Here is a 16,504-nt window from a genome sequence, read left to right as displayed (position 1 = left end):
TGAGCTCAGCTCCTCCCACAAACACCAAAACTACAACTACACATAGACCAGCTCTCTCTGAGAACGGCCTGAGGACTGACAGAAAGGCTTTTCTACATTCAAGAATGCTCAACATCATTCATTATTAGAGAAAAGCAAATCAAGACTACAATGAGGTACCACTTCACACCAGTCAGAATGGCTGCGATCCAAAAGTCTGTACGCAATAAATGCTGGAGAGGATGTGGAGAAAAGGGAACCCTCTTGCACTGTTGGTGGGAATGCAAACTAGTACAGCCACTATGGAGAACAGTCTGGAGATTCCTTAAAAAACTGCAAATAGAACTGCCTTATGACCCAGCAATCCCACTGCTGGGCATACACACCAAGGAAACCAAAATTGAAAGAGACACATGTACTCCAGTGTTCATCACAGCACTGTTTATAATAGCCAGGACATGGAAGCAACCTGGATGTCCATCAGCAGATGAATGGATAAGAAAGCAGTGGTACATATACACAATGGAGTATTACTCAGCCATTAAAAAGAATCCATTTGAATCAGTTCTAATGAGGTGGATGAAACTGGAGCCTATTATACAGAGTGAAGTAAGTCAGAAAGAAAAACACCAATACAGTATACTAACACATGTATATGGAATTTAGAAAGATGGTAATGATGACCCTGTATGCGAGACAGCAAAAGAGACACAGATGTGTAAAGTGGACTTTTGGACTGTGAGGGAGAGGGAGAGGGTGGGATGATTTGGGATAATGGCATTGAAACATGTATAATATCATATAAGAAATGAATCACCAGTCTATGTTTGATGCAGGATACAGGATGCTTGGGGCTGGTGCACGGGGATGACCCAGAGAGATGATATGGGGAGGGAGGTGGGAGGGGGGTTCATGTTTGGGAACTCATGTACACCCGTGGTGGATTCATGTCAATGTATGGCAAAACCAATACAGTATTGTAAAGTAAAATAAAAGTAAAATAAAGTAAAATTAAAAATTAAAAAAAAAAATGTAACTGAGACTGATAGAAGGAGAAGAGAAGCAATCCAGTTGGGATCCACAGGAACCACCACCACCCTGCAGGTAACCCAGAGGAGGAGAGACATATCCCAGACTTGGCAATCACCCTAAGGAACAAGGGGCTCTAGCCCCACATTGGGCACTTTGGCCTAGGGTCTGGACTCAGGAACCTGAGAGCACTGGCCTGGTTTTGAAAACCAGTGGGACTTAGCAGAGGACTAAAGGGAACTGAAGCTCTGCTGTTATAGGCATGAATGTAGACTTGCTCATTCTTAGTCCCAGCGCAGAGGCAGAAGACTAAATGAAAAGTGCCTGGTGCTCTGGCTGACCAGCTCTGTCTTCCCTAGCACACCGCCTAGACCACACAGGGCTGAAGCTCCAGTCCCTCCAGCTCCAACCCCACCACAAGCCAAAGCAGTGACTACTATTGCACTACGGTAAAAGCTGCAGCTTGTATTGGGCTGTAGCTCCAGCCTCATCGCCTACCAAAGCCATGACCACCAGCGCAGTCAAGGAGAAGCTCTGGCCCCGCTCACTTAAGACCCAGCTTCCCAGTCAAAGTCAATGCTCACATTCTGACCGAATAGGAATGCTCCCACACAGAGATACACCTTCAGGACTGGGATAGGTAACTATTTCACCTAATTTCCTATTAACAAACAGAGAATATAAAACAAAATGAGAAGACAGAGGAATATATTTCAAACTAAAGAACAAGATAAAACCCAGGATAAAATCCTAATGAAATGAAAATAAGTAAGTTACCTAAAAAAGAGCTCAAAACAATTGTCATAAAAATGCTCCCTGAACTTGGGAAAAGAATAAAGGATCATTGGTAAGAGCTTCAGTGAAGAGTTAGAAATATAAAAAGAACCAGTCAGAGCTAGATAATATAACGACTGAAATAAAATATGCACTAGAAGAAATTAACACCAGACTAGGTGGTACAAACGAATGCATAAGCAAACTGGAGGGCAGAAGAGTGGAATCCTTCCAATAAGAACAGCAAAAAAGGGGGGAAAAAAAGGAACTCAAGCACTGTTGGTGTGATTGTGAGTTGCTACAGTCACTAAGGAAAACTACATGGAGGTTCCTTAAAAAATTAGCGCTAGAACTATCATATGAATCAGCAGTTCCACTCCTGAGCATTTATTCAAAGAAAGCAAAAACACTAATTAGAAAAGATATATGTATCCCTATGTTCATAGCAGCATTTTTTACAGTAGTCAAGATATGGAAGCAACCTAACTGCTCATCAATCAATGAATGGATGAAGAAGAAGTGGTGTATATATATATATATATATGTATATATATACATATATATATATATATATGCAGTGAAATATTACTCAGCCATTAAAAAGAATGATATTTTGCCAGCTGTGACAACATGGATGGACTCTGAGGTTATTATGCCTAGTGAAATGTCATACAAAGAAAGATAAATACTGTATGTTTTCACTTTTATGTGGAATCTAAAAAACAAAGCAAACAAATAGAACAGAACAGAAACAGACTAATAGGTATAGAGAACAAACTAGTGATTACCTCAAGAGAGTGGAATTAAGGGATGGGTGAAATAGGTGAAGGGGATTAAAAGGTAAAAGCTTTCAATTACAAAATAAATAAGTCATAAGGATCTAGTATACAGCACAGAGAAAATAGTTAATATTTTATAATAACTTTATATATTAACCTAAAAAGTATTGAATTAGTATGTTATACACCTGAAATTAATATAGTACTGTAAATCAACTATACATCAGTAAATTTTTCAAAAGAAAGAAAAAGAAATGGCTTTCAGAAAATGTGATTCATGGCTTTAAAAAAAATTCATTTGAAACCCATAATCATATTTCAGCTGTGTTATTGAACATAATGCTGGCAAAGACAGAGAAATAGATACTTTTATGCTTCATTAAACATTTCTATAAATAATACAGACTAACTACCATGATAGTCTCTTTGATTTTAAACAATGTAAAAAATGGTTTGGTGACAATTCTGTCACAGAATAAAGTTGTTCCATTAAGCATCTCACTATAAAATGATTCTGTGGTACTAATCATATCCCAAGAGATGGTTATATAAAGAAACGTCTTCACTAAATCAGCAGAAAGCAGATGCTTCTCTTGCCCTTACAGGTCAGAATTACAAAGGCATTCATTTATATAAATTTTGCATCACTTTATGTTCATTGTATCCATAACAGTGTAAAACTAATTAAGGGGCAAGTCCCTGGAGCTCATTAGCTTTCATCTTCCCTTTAGGATCAATTACATAAAGAAAATAAGTGCCTATAAGTAAGTGCTTTTGACTCATCTCATCTCTCTTTTTGTCTTGGTAAACATGAATATTTACTTGGACTTGTCAACTTTTGAACAAGGTGTCTTGCTTCCAAAAATATTTATTTGGATTCTGGCCCACTGACAAAAAAAGAAAAGATGTCAGAAACCAACCTAGATAATACAGCTATGCCAAAACTTATCTGACTGTCAGAAGGCAGCCCATGGCGGCTCAGATCCACAAAACATTTCTCTGTTTCTTTATGCTCAAATGGTGCTGGAATAATTCCAAATATTTTGGGGTCTGAAGAGCTTAATGTTCTAATTTTATTAAAATGTATTAACAGGACTATCCTTTCTCATCAATACCAGTTAATCAAGACAAAGAGAGGTATTGATCACAAGCAGTTATCTCAGTTAAAGCAATCTTAATATTCCTACATAATTTAAAACAAAACTAAGGGTCATCCAAGATATTTAAGTTGGAGAAGGAAATGGCACCCCAATTCAGTATTCTTGCCTGGAAAATCCCATGGACAGAGGAGCCTGGAGGGCTGCAATCCACGGGAAGTCAGACACAACTGAGTGACTGAGCAGAAGATATTTAAGTAGATTTGCTTGAAGGGCAGTGGGAGCACGGATGATTTTTTTTTCCTTGACAACTCTAATAAAGCCTTCAAAAGCAATGCAAACCAAACCATCAGTTGCTTCTTTTTGTTTAATATACAGTTAAAGCCTTCACTAGCCTCTCCTGTGAATGATTTGACAAAATACGACTCGGTTTGAACCATATTACATGGCATATTAGGCAGAAAATGCCAAGAGCAGAAGGCAATCATCAGATGCGGGATCCATGAAGCAAATTTACTGAAACTGTTAGTAAATTTACTGGATCATTGCTTTTGGAATTCCACATAAATCATGCAGGTCACTGTATTTAGAAAAAGTACATACTGCCTAAATGCAATGTCCAAAAATGACAACAGAATGTTCCCTGATACTACTTTAGTTGAGAATGACCTGCCTTTGCTTTGGCACTTCCTACAGATCCAGACAAATATGCTTCAAATCTTTATTCAAATAAAGAGTATGAGATCGCTTTTCAAAACCAATAACAGAAAATTGCTTTTGGAAAGCTAAATAGAGAATACACCTTCACTTGAATACTTCAGCACATAGCCACCACAGATGGTAGTCCTACGTCTAATTTTAGCCAGCTCTCCAGCCAAACAGCAAATACTCAATAACAGAGGATTGCTGCCATCTACAGGCTTCATGAAACTTTATCCTAAATATTTAAAATTTTTTCTGAAATTATGGACAAAAAGCCCCTATTTTAAACAGATTCAATGTATCAGCCTGCATTCCCAAAAAAGAATACATAAGAAAGCACCCTGTTCATTAAAATCTTTCAAATGATCTCTGAGATTTCTTCCTATTAGTTGGACTTGATCTTTCATACCCAGATAAATGTATCTGGGTATGAAATATATTTAAATGTATCTGGGTATGAAATATATTTAAAAACAAATATTTTAAAAACTAGAATAATTTTAGTATATTAGCTTTCTTGTAACAAGTAATACATAAAGAGTAATAATTATCTTATGACCTTATCTATATTTTCACAGTGGTCTTCATCATCATGTAATTAATGTTTCCCTCTTATAACCTCTTAGTTAGTAACATATAAATTACTATTAAATGCCATGAGGTAAAATGATTGACTGCTGAGAATCTGAATTGAGAAGACTCATCTTCAAACTCTGGCTCTACAGCTTATCAGTGGTATGACACTGACAAGTAACGTGGCAACTCTGTGTCTCAGTGTCTTAATTATGAAAGTGGAAAAAAATATCTGTTCCATAAGGCATTGTGAGATTTAAATTTAAAAATTTGTTAAGGACACTAACAACAGTCACTGACATTTGGCTCTTTAAATGTTAACCTTATCATAATAAATGCTATTGTTATCAGAATTAAAGTCACATCTTAAAAGGTAAGGAATGGGATTTTGTTATCATTATCTCTATGTGTGTATGTAAATTTATGCATTCACACACAAACATACACACACAAAAAAACATACACATACATATGGAGGTGTTACCTACATTCCCATATGTCAACATAGTAGGTAAAGCCCAAGTATTTATTCCAGGTGTTCTCAAACCTGGTTGAGCATTGTAATATCTTTGGGAAATCTTAAAAACTGTGGATGCCCAGCTTCACTCCAAGATTCTGATTGTTCATAGGCCATTTTTTTCAAAGCATCCCAAGTGATTCTAATGTATGGTCAAAGTTGAGAACCAGTATTATATATACATTCAGTTTTATAACTTTATTATATTAAAAAATTAAGTTATAGATTCTTTCAAATATGCACATGTCAAAAACTTATGACATTCATCACTGTGTAGCTAATTTTATGATGTCATATATATTGTTTTTCCATTATGTCTCTATTGAAAGCATTTATAAAATAAACCATATTCCTAGTTGTTAGCATATTTTGACAATGGATAGGAAAAAATCATATATGTTTTTACCTATCAGCAACACCGCTAGTGAGGATTCTATCATTAAAGCATACCTGCCTGTTTGGTTGAAGCATTTTAGCTTGTTAATTTGTAGTTTAAAATTTGGGGGGATTCCTATAAGCCTGATTCTTTAGCAAGTTACCCTAGCCAAATTGGAGTAAAGGCTAAAGGCTAATTCCATATTTGTAATCTGAAAACAAATGAGACAAGAAAAGTAAAAAGGAAGAAGTCATTGTAGTCTATAGAGGCTGGCATTTTACATTCTGCAAGTACATTCTGAATTTTTAAACCACAACTTAGTATTTACAGAGCCTGGGTCATATCTGGATTCAGATGTACATTCAAATAGAAAGTTTTTATGATTCTAACTGCATATCTGAGTTAGTCCTAACAATTTCAGCATAGTTAAAATGATACTCTTGATTATAGTATGAATATGAACACATAGTACCAAATTACAATCTTTCAGTAGCAACCTTCATCTTAAAATGGACATTTTTCACAAATGATACACTGTTTTCCTAGCAATGCTTACCTAACAAGTACTGAGTTACTTTTTAGAGGGTAAACAGACGCTTTTCCACTTCTTCCTGGAGTATACATCTTCACGTGGTCAGTGTAGACATATAATTCAGGCATTAAAATTATAAAAATGAAAATATTTCACCCAAAGTAGCAAATTAAACAGCTGAGGGAGGAAAGTAGACTTCTCACATATAAGCAACCTTTAGATTGTTTAGGGTAAAGCATGGCATAATTATATTTTGTGTGAATTTATTACTGAATATGCTGTAATAGCCTACATGGGAAAAGAACCTAAAAAAGAGAAGATATATGTCTCTGTATAACAGATTCACTTTGCTGCACACAGGAAACTGACACAGCATTGGCAATCAACTATACTTTTATTAAAAAATGTTTTTTGAAGTTAGTAAAAAAAACAACTAGTTGCCACACACTTCTCATAAACACTTAGGCTCTGGAGTTAAGAAACCTGAAACCAGATCTCAACAGTTCAAGTTACTTAACTTTTCCATGCTTCAGTTTCCATGTCTATAAAGTGAGGATAATGATAGTGCTGACCTCACAGAACTGTCGAGAATATTAAATGAAATTATACATGTGTTAAGTACATGTTAGTGTTGAGTACATAGCAAGCATTCAGTAAAGTTTGTTATTATTATGACAGAGAATGAGATGATTGGATGGCATCCCTGACTCAATGGACATGAGTTTGAGCAAACTCCAGGAGACAGTAAAGGACAGGGAAGCCTGGCCTGCTACAGTCCATGGGGTTGCAGAGAGTCAGATACGACTTAGTGGCTGAATGATAACAAATACATGTGACATATGTAGATTAGTATCCAGTACATAGCAAGCATTCAGTGAAGTTTGTTGTTATTATGCCACATGATGAAGGGTTAAGGAGTACCCTAACAGTGAAGAAGAAAGGCAGTGAGACCTAGCGGGAGCTGAGACTGGTAGAAGCTCAGTGATCTAAAGGTCACAGGACTATTTGAGCGGATCCAAGTCATATTGAAAGTTATGTTGGCCTCCAGTCCAACAGTATAACACATTATAATACAGTACAATACTTTTACAGTATAATTCATTATTTCTGGCAGAGACTGCTAACCGACCTCTTTGCTTTAGTAATAGAATTTCTGCACTTCCTCCTGGCACAGGGTCACACAACAGACTATTTCTTACATTCTTGCTTTTAAATAGGTGTCTCTATATGTCTCTATCCTCAGCAGTGGGATATGGAGAGAATTGAAATGTGCTACTTCTGGGCCAGTCTTCTAAAAGGAAGATGTTTGATCCCTATTTTCTCCTTCCCTTATCCTAAAGGCTAGAACATGGAAAAGGTGCTAGTGAAGCAGCTCCAGCCTTTCAGGAGAAGACTTCTCAGGGTGGACAAGAAAAGGAAAGGAAATCAGATTCCTGGATGACATCACTGAACAGCGCTGACCACTGCCTTGGACCACCCATCCACCTCTGGATTATCGCATGTCAAGAGAATCAGCTTCTATTTTGTGTAAGACACTTGATCCACCTTCTGTATACTTATACTATTTCATAAATAACTTAACTGGAAGGGGAAAAGGGAATATAAAGCAAAAATAGAGGAACCTTGAGGCTTCACATTGATAAATCTAATCACTACTCTAAGAAAACATTGAAAATCTCTTTCTTGAAGAGTATTCAAAATAATGATAATAACTTTAATTGCAAACACACTATGTTCCAGGCACTAACTTTTTTGCATACACTGTCCCACTAAGCTCTACTGTATTTCTATGAGGATGGTCCTAATACATCCTCATTTTCAGGTAAGAAAGGTGAGTCAGTGATATTAACTAAATTGCCCAAGGTCACATGAGTAGAAAGTGAGAGTTGAGATTTTTAACCAAGGTTGGCTTAATTCTACAACCCCAGATTTTCCTTACTCTAAATCCTGCCTCCCATGGAGAAATAGTGAACAATTTAGTAATTTTGAAGGTAGCTAAGGTACTAAGACTCTCTAGCACAGGTGCTTTTCTATTACACTATTGCCAAGCAGTTGTGATTTTTTTTTTTTTCCTACTGGGAAGCATACTTTACATAATTACCTTTTCTTTTACCTAAATTTTATGGGTGTTTGGACATTGTTTTAATTGGAAGTGTAAATTTGAGCTGTGCACACACAGACACAAACACATCAAACTTTTCAAGTTAACAATGAAGTCAGCTAGCTCAAAGTGAGTGAACAGTTGTATAGGATTTGGAACCTAAGTTGATAATTGGCTTCTTGTTCAAAGGAGCCAATATTAAGCAAATTATAATTTCAAATTATTATATTTTCTTCAAACAGACATTCTTTAAAGAAACAGCTACTAAAGATTATTTCTGGAAACTGAAGACTGTCTCCTGATTACATGTTTTCTGACCTCTGGATGAGAGTCCTCAAAAAAAAACAGGTTGTAGATTTGTTTAAAAACTACCCAGAAATTTCAGTCCTTTTTCTAAAGTATATCATTTTTGTCAAGTATAATATATATAGTTGGCCATGAGTAAATACCACTAATTTGAGATTTGATTTTTAGACCAGCAGTCAGTTCAGGAAAGAAAGGCAAAACCTATCTGTGAATATGCTGTTGACATTTGGGCCACTCTTTAGGAACATAAAAATACTTTCACTAAAACTGTAACATCAAAACCATGTAATATGTTCCAAGCAAGCTGTAAATTTAGTGTTCAGTACTAAATTTAATGGAACTCAAATCAAGACCCATTGAAATAGGTATTTAAATACAGATAATTTCAGATTTACAATCAGATCTTGTGAGTAAGTTAGTCGCTCGGTCATGTCCGACTCTTTGTGACCCCATGGACTATAGCCCTCCAGGCTCCACTGTCCATGGGATTTCCCAGGCAAGAATACTAGGGTGGGTTGCCCTTTCAGATCTTAGTTCTTGCCATAGACTGAATGTTTTTGGTCCCTGAAATTCTTTTCTTTTTTTTTTTTTTTTTGAAGTTTTTTATTTTTTTAATTTTAAAATCTTTAATTCTTACATGTGTTCCCAAACATGAACCCCCCTCCCACCTCCCTCCCCATAACATCTCTGTGGGTCATCCCCATGCACCAGCCCCAAGCATGCTGTATCCTGCGTCAGACATAGACTAGCAATTCAATTCTTACATGATAGTATACATGATAGAATGCCATTCTCCCATATCATCCCACCCTCTCCCTATTCTTATGATGAAATCTAATCCTTAAAAGGTGAGGTCTTTGGGAGGTGATGAGGTCATGAGGGCAGAGCCCTCTGAAATTGGATTAACATCCTTATAAAAAGACCACAGTGAGCTCCACTGAGCTTTCTACCATGTGAGGACACAAAAAGAAGATGACCATCTATGAACCAGGAGGTCAAAACACAGATCCTGTCATCATGGAGCTCTCAATCCATGGGTGGGACAGGGTGGAGGGGGCAAGGGTAGTTTATTTCTAATCAGAGCACCATGAATAAATGTTAAATCACAGCTATGGTAGGTTTTATGGACTACCAGGCCCCTCTGTCCATGGGATTTTCCAGGCAATAGTACTGGAGTGGATTGCCATTTCCTTCTCCAGGGGATCTTCCCAACCCAGGGCTCGAACCTGGGTCTCCTGCATTGTAGACAGATGCTTTACCGTCTGAGCCACCAGGGAAGTCCAATGAAAAGATTAAATTGTTACAATAGAACAAACAGGAGGAAGAAATGTTTAAGTTATGGGTACTAAAACATTAGGGCTCAGTTAGTAAAGAGTCTGCCTGCAATACAGGAGACCCCGGTTCAATTCCTGGGCTGGGAAGATCCCCTGCAGAAGGGAAAGGCTACCCACTCCAGTATTCTGGCTAGGAGAATTCCATGGACTGTATAGTCCATCGGGTTGTAAAGAGTCGGTCACAACTAAGCGACTTTCACTTCACTTCACTTCACTGAAAGAATAAAGAAGCTATCAGAGAAGAAGATGCAGGTAGTTGTAACTATATGGGAAAAGGAAAGAGCATTCAAGAAATTAAAAGGAAGACAGTGTGGAGTTTGGAGCAAGATGAGATTGGGGTAGAACTGGCAGGGCTTTATACACTATGTTAACGATTGGCAGGGCTTTATACAGTATGTTAATGATTTTCATCACTGTCTTAGGAACAATAGGAAGACAGTTGAATGAAAAGGAGACAGAAATTCCATGCCCTCCACATCCCAAGGAAAGAGAAGTCATGTCAAATGCAAACAAAAACAGACAAAAAATTATCTGAATGACTTTTTGACTATTTAGGGATTTTTTAAAAGGTAATTGTGACTATATATTATTTCACCTGAGGGTTAACTTTAGAACTAATATCATCATCTCTCATCACCACCACTACCTCTTCCCATTAATATGTCTGCCATTAGGTGTGTAATCTAGAGGTATATGAAGGCAAGACATCTGATCAAGTTATAAGGGAAGTTTAGGAGTACTAAATTGTGATATTAAAGTGTACTTTGTCATCAGCTGTTGTGTTTCTTTTTACACAGCTGTCTTAGAATAAACTTCTTTTAAAAATCCTCACTAATTTACCATGGATCCTCAAAATCTGAATTAAGTACTTGTGAAAATACAGCTGCAATGGCTATTAGGGAATAACCTGAAGAGCAAGTTTTCCAGTTTTTCTAAATATCTTTATATATTATAATAAAGTTTTATTATATATAAAGTGTGGGAAGATGAAATTTACTACTATAAGAGAACACAAGAAAATTGACTGAGAAAGTTCTAAAAAAGTAAATAAATTCCTTTGTGAATAAAACAAAAATCATAGAAATAATAGTGTGACAGGCTGGAAGAGATCTGAAATATACTTCTAATGTTTTAATTTTGTGAAAGGATTTTGAAAGAGATGGCAATAATTAAACTAATTTACAAAGATAATTCCAAATACTTGAAAAGTATTTTATAGAACTTTCAAGTGATCATAAAAAAAGAGAATAAACTATTCTAAAATCAGAGAAATATAAAAAAGGAAGGAAGGAAGAAAGAGGGAGAAAAGGATGGAAGTAAGTAGGGAATCAAAGAATCTAAATTCTTACACAGAGAAAAACATTAACTTTCTAAACTGAATTACTGCCACTTATTAACTGATTAAAGAAACTACTAAGTCTTTCTATATCCCCAAACATTTAGATCTCCTAAATTTAACAGTTTTCAGGTTGGGGCAATAATAACAATAATAATAACAAAATATGTCTCTTTCATGTAAGACTTCTCTATAATTGATGTTGAACTTCAGTGAGATAATAGAGAACATTTAAACCAGTTTTTAAAGACAAAAAAAAAAAAATACACTGCTTGTCTCTGAATGGGCTCAAAATCCTGAGAAAATCTCATTTTATGGAATAGACATGCTACCAAAATGTTGTTCATAATCCTTTTATTTTTTCTAATGAGATAATATTTCCCCACTAAATGATAATTTCTAACTTGCTTTATCTTTGTCCCAAGTCATTCTTCAATCATCAGAAAACTTGGTTTTTAGTTTCTCTGTAAAGCACTTGTTTTACGGTAAACGAATTCTAATTTTTAAAACAAAAGAACCAATAGATATTACTTTTAAGAAAAAAAGGCTTTGTAATGAGTATCTCAAAAGACTACTCATTTTACCTTCCAAACTGTATTAGTTAGACTTGGGTAGTCTACAGTACAATAGTAAATAAAACCTCAAGAATCAGTGGGTTAGCATACCAAAGTTAGTTTATCTAACTATATTAGCTAGGGAGCACTTAAAAGCATCTCTCTTTCATGTGGTGAGTTAGCGATTCAAGTTCTCTCCACTCAAGTCATGACCTGCAGGATTGCTATAGCGATAGAAAGTAGTACTAAAAGGTCCTAAAGTATAAGTCACAGTCAGAACTATTCATTTGCATGTTATCACTTCTACCCATCATCCGCTAGACAGAATGAGATACATGGTCTCCATTTAACTGCAAAGGAGACACATGGATTTTTGGTGAGGTCTCTCTCAGCCACCATTTATCAGGTCTTATTATTTGCAGGTACACTTCAAAGACTATCTATAGCACTTTGGAATTTACATTCTAATAGGTTTCTATTGAGTACATATGCGTGCATGTTTAGATATGCAGGAAATCACTGAATCACATGCATTTGACTGAACACTAAAACTCTTCTACAAATTCTTGTCTTCCCTTGCTATTCCATTAATTGGAAGCTTCTTGTCCTCTTCCATCTCTTTATCTTTCTCTCTTCCATCACTGGTTGCCTAGGAACAGCACCCCACCTCCACCCTGCCCATTTCTTATTTAACTAGAGGGCTGATTCAAGGTGTATCTACCATAGTAGAACTACTTACAATGCAGATGACTTAGAAAAGGAGAAAGATGGAAATCATTAATTACCACTCAACACTCAGTTGCCCACTACTATCACTAAGTCTTCCATCCCAATGCTCAGCTTCCCTCTCATATTCTTACCCACCAGTCAACAAAGGGAAGGAAAGGCGAGAAATAGAAGTTCAGTTCAGTAGAGTTCAGTCACTCAGTCGTGTCCAACTCTTGGCGACCCCATGAATCGCAGCATGCCAGGCCTCCCTGTCCATCACCAACTCCCGGAGTTCACTCAGACTCACGTCCATTGAGTCAGTGATGCCATCCAGCCATCTCATCCTCTGTCGTCCCCTTCTCCTCTTGCCCCCAATCCCTCCCAGCATCAAAGTCTTTTCCAATGAGTCAACTCTTCGCATGAGGAGGCCAAAGTACTGGAGTTTCAGCTTTAGCATCGGTCCTTCCAAAGAAATCCCAGGGCTGATCTCCTTCAGAATGAACTGGTTGATCTCCTTGCAGTCCAAGGGACTCTCAAGAGTCTTCTCCAACACCACAGTTCAAGAGCATCAATTCTTCGGTGCTCAGCCTTCTTCACAGTCCAACTCTCACATCCATACATGACTACTGGAAAAACCATAGCCTTGACTAGATGGGCCTTAGTCAGCAAAGTAATGTCTCTGCTTTTGAATATGCTATCTAGGTTGATCATAACTTTCCTTCCAAGGAGTAAGCATCTTTTAATTTCATGGCTGCAGTCACCATCTGCAGTGATTTTGGAGCCCCCAAAAATAAAGTCTGACACAGTTTCCCCATCTATTTCCCATGAAGTGATGGGACCGGATACCATGATCTTTGTTTTCTGAATGCTGAGCTTTAAGTCAACTTTTTCACTCTCCACTTTCACTTTCATCAAGAGGCTTTTTAGTTCCTCTTCACTTTCTGCCATAAGGGTGGTGTCATCTGCGTATCTGAGGTTATTGATATTTCTCCCGGCAGTCTTGATTCCAGCTTGTGTTTCTTCCAGTCCAGCATTTCTCATGATGGACTCTGCATAGAAGTTAAATAAGCGGGGTGACAATATACAGCCTTGACGTACTCCTTTTCAGATTTGGAACCAGTCTGTTGTTCCATGTCCAGTTCTAACTGTTGCTTCCTGACCTGCATACAGATTTCTCAAGAGGCAGGTCAGGTGCTCTGGTATTCCCATCTCTCTCAGAATTTTCCACAGTTTATTGTGATCCACACAGTCAAAGGCTTTGGCATAGTCAATAAAGCAGAAATAGATGTTTTTCTGGAACTCTCTTGCTTTTTCCATGATCCAGCAGATGTTGGCAATTTGATCTCTGGTTCCTCTGCCTTTTCTAAAACCAGCTTGAACATCAGGAAGTTCACGGTTCACGTATTGCTGAAGCCTGGCTTGGAGAATTTTGAGCATTACTTTAGTAGCATGTGAGATGAATGCAATTGTGTGGTAGTTTGAGCATTCTTTGGCATTGCCTTTCTTTGGAATTGGAATGAAACTGACCTTTTCCAGTCCTGTGGCCACTGCTGAGTTTTCCAAATGTGCTGGCATATTGAGTGCAGCACTTTCACAGCATCATCTACAGGATGTGAAATAGCTCAATTGGAATTCCATCACTTCCACTAGCTTTGTTCATAGTGATGCTTTCTAAGGCCCACTTGACTTCACATTCCAAGATGTCTGGCTCTAGATGAGTGATCACACCGTCGTGATTATCCGGGTCATAAAAATCTTTTTTGTACAGTTCTTCTGTGTATTCTTGCCACCTCTTCTTAATATCTTCTGCTTCTGTTAGGTCCATACCATTTCTGTCCTTTATCGAGCCCATCTTTGCATGAAATGTTCCCTTGGTATCTCTAATTTTCTTGAAGAGATCTCTAGTCACTCCCATTCTGTTCTTTCCCTCTATTTCTTTGCATTGATCACTGAAGAAGGCTTTCTTATCTCTTCTTGCTATTCTTTGGAACTCTGCATTCAGATGCTTATATCTTTCCTTTTCTCCTTTGCTTTTCACCTCTCTTCTTTTCACAGCTATTTGTAAGGCCTCCCCAGACAGAAATAGAAGTTAGGGGATCTTAAAAGAAGAGAGAGAATGTTTCCTGCTTTCTATCAGTTCCAAGATGAAATAAGACCTAAGGAACAAATAGCTTCATGGTGCATCCAGACAGATACATAGTCCTTCAGATGATTCCCATGCTCCAAGTGTAGCAATGAAGCATCGGTAAGCTTCCAGAACTGAAAGCGTCCTATTTCTGGGAACACAGGTCACTGCCGGCACAATGATAAAATAGTCACTAATGCCGTATACACATGCACACCAGGAGAAGACCCTGAAACTCTGGCATAAACCACAGAAAGCTGGAGGAAACACTAGAAGGGATGGAAATTACTTAACTTCCAGCCCCAACCCACTGCAATAGCAGAAATGAATGGAAATTCAAAATGCAAGTGGAGTTGTTTCACAGAAAATTAACAAACTAAGTTTGTAAACAGATTCATATTTGTTAGAGTCATATACAATGATTTTGAAATATGTGTATATGTGTAAATTATAACTAGAAAGAAAAAGCAAAACTAAAACATGCTAACTTCTAGGGATTAAGAATGAATCCTATTGTCGAATGTCCCTTTAATGTAGTTTTAATAAGCCAACAGTGTATACTTGCTTAAATCACAAATGGCAATATGGTTGTAAAGCTCCCAAGATAGGAAGACAATTTTAAGAAATCTATTAAAATATTTAAGAAAGTGTTAGCCAATATTTAGTAGCTAAATTAAATTATAGTTTGAATACTTGAAAATAAATAAAACATGTTTGCAAGGATCTGATTGTGTCTATTCTGTTTAGTAAAACTTCCAATGGAATGATCTAAGCAAGCCCTTTTGAAATTTGCCACCATTATTAAGTTTTAAAAGCTGATTTCCTAATCCTATTTAAATTCATATGACTTTCTTTTATCTTTATCGCTACCTACCTAATGTCACCATTGATTCATGGCTGAACTAGGAACTCAAAAATTTTAAACATTTTGTTAACTGTCTACAATTATTGATCTTATTCTCAGACATGTTATATTTTTATCAATTTTAAAGCATTTTGATTATTCCTACTGGTGGTCTTCCCTGGTGGCTGTCAGTAAAAGAATCTGCCTGTAGTACGTGAGACCCAAGTTCAGACCCTGGGTCAGGAAGATCCCCTGGAGGACGGCATGGCAATCCACTCCAGTATTCTTGCCTGGGAAATCCCGTGGACAGAGGAGCCTGATAAGGTGCTGTCCGTGGGGTCAACAAAGAGTTGGACACGACTGAGCAACTAAGCACAGCACTGGCGGAATGAAGCAATAGGCATTCTAGTGAGCAAACATCATAAGTGTTTGAGGCATAAACAAAATTAGTGCTGAACTAAGAATGGATCCTTGGTAAAGAGATGGGAGTACAGATCACCTTACCTGTATCCTGAGAAGCCTGTATGCAAGTCAAGAAGCAACAGTTAAAATGAACATGGAACAATAGACTGGCTCAAAATTGGAAAAGGAATATGCAAAGCTATATATCATCACCCTGCTTATTTAACACAGAGTACATCATGAGAAATGCTGGGCTGAATGAACCACAAGCTGGAATCAAGTTTGCCAAGAGAAATATCAATAACCTCAGATATGCAGATGACACCACTCTAATGGCAGAAAGTGAAGAGGAACTAAAAAAATCTATTGATGAGAGTGAAAGAGGAGAATGAAAAGCTGGCTTAAAACTGAACGTTAAAAAAACTAAGACCATGGC

The 16,504-nt window shown here is 37.1% G+C and overlaps 1 non-coding gene across 1 annotated transcript; it reads right to left on the bottom strand.

The window, feature by feature from the left end:
* Positions 1 to 9,970: 9,970 nt before the first annotated feature.
* On the bottom strand, positions 9,971 to 10,042 carry TRNAC-ACA (transfer RNA cysteine (anticodon ACA)). The gene has a single exon. It is a non-coding gene; the product is annotated as a tRNA-Cys (tRNA).
* Positions 10,043 to 16,504: the final 6,462 nt, after the last annotated feature.

This window comes from Budorcas taxicolor, chromosome 9 (assembly GCF_023091745.1).
Source record: "Budorcas taxicolor isolate Tak-1 chromosome 9, Takin1.1, whole genome shotgun sequence".
NCBI lineage: Eukaryota > Metazoa > Chordata > Mammalia > Artiodactyla > Bovidae > Budorcas > Budorcas taxicolor.
The sequence above is the reverse complement of the archived record's forward strand: the minus strand, read 5'-3'. Positions and strand labels throughout refer to the sequence as shown.